Genomic DNA, 1,324 nt, shown 5'->3' on the forward strand with positions numbered 1-1,324 from the left:
GAAAAGAGCTCACTTTCTGTGGCTTGACAGTAAATAAAACATTATGCTTTGATAGTTGTCAACTTGAACGTTTTAGCATATTTATCACATTAAACATAGTGTAAAATTTGTTAATCCTAAAATTTTGTAATACAGGTGTGACTGATTGGAGCAGGTTCTCCTCCAAGTACAAAACCGATTTACGCACAATGTACTCAGTGATGAACTGCTCCCAGTGCTATTGTCTATACAAGAGCTGCATGCCGGGTATGTATACTGTATAATGTGCTTTGAAACTGGATGGCTGTTGGAGTTGTCACTTTTTGAGAAAAATCTGAAACTAAATACTGTATGATAGCAAAATGCGAGTATACTTTTGTTCTATACCGACAGGTTACGTTGGAAGAGGAAAGCGGGGTGAGCTGCGGGGGATATATTCGGAAGATCCTCACCCTGGATTCTGCAGTCAATTTTGCCAAATAATGGCAGGGGTTCCTGAGTAGGGATAAGGATCTGCGCACACAATAAAGAACGAGAAAACAAAAAAAAACATGTTACACTCTTTCCATGAGTCCTTTTTTATTTTTATATTCTATATTGTTTTCACACTTCACTGGGACATCGCTTGCAAATACAATTGCTTGTCCTTATGGCAAGAGGGCATGAGATGAGTTTCCAGGTTGCAGCTATAGAAGGAATTTTTTAGTTTGCCTAAAATCTGAATTTATTTTATAGATGGACATATTTTTAAGTGTTTTATTCATCAATATGATAGTCAGCATTTATCTTGTAGACATCATTTTTTAAGTATTTTATTAATAAATGTAACTGTTTAGTTTTAAAAAAAAAACACCAAATATTAAAAGTATTCTATTCATTAGCATGATAGTTAACGCAGTCTTATTTTATTACAGACGATAGTCTGCATTTATCTTGTCAACACAACCATAACATTTAGAAATGAGCAAACTATATGTATGGCAAAGTTGTTACTTTAACGTTTTTGAATTGACTGCAACAAATGTGGTCACGAACTATAACCCGTTACTCCATCTGGAAAATAATTTGCGTTTCGTTTTTTATTTCTTATTTTTGAACCTCTTAACTTGCCGTTGGAAATAATTTGCGTTTCGTATTTTTTTCTTATTTTTGAACCTCTTAACTTGCCGTTGGACACGCCTCCGTATGAGACGAGACCGCATGAGGCGGGACGCATGACATGAGACGCTCCAGGCCGCAGCCATATACTCTTGACTTTTTTTCCTTATTTGTCGACAGTGGCGCGAATAAGTTGCTGGGCAGAATTCAGATTTACTGTCCATCACATCTATAGTGTGTGTAACGT

At 36.1% G+C, this 1,324-nt stretch overlaps 2 long non-coding RNA genes across 2 annotated transcripts in view; one reads left to right on the plus strand and one right to left on the minus strand.

Moving 5' to 3' along the window:
• LOC117941684 overlaps positions 1-408 on the minus strand; it is an 8,800-nt gene extending 8,392 nt beyond the window's left edge. Inside the window, exon 1 of the long non-coding RNA XR_004655952.1 lies at positions 321-408. This is a non-coding gene — a long non-coding RNA (uncharacterized LOC117941684). The remainder of the gene's footprint in view (positions 1-320) is intronic.
• LOC117941682 lies at positions 9-507 on the plus strand. Its single transcript, XR_004655950.1, has 2 exons — positions 9-246; positions 373-507. It is a non-coding gene; the product is annotated as an uncharacterized LOC117941682 (long non-coding RNA).
• Positions 508-1,324: the final 817 nt, after the last annotated feature.

The sequence above is a fragment of the Etheostoma cragini genome, chromosome 3 (genome assembly GCF_013103735.1).
Source record: "Etheostoma cragini isolate CJK2018 chromosome 3, CSU_Ecrag_1.0, whole genome shotgun sequence".
NCBI lineage: Eukaryota > Metazoa > Chordata > Actinopteri > Perciformes > Percidae > Etheostoma > Etheostoma cragini.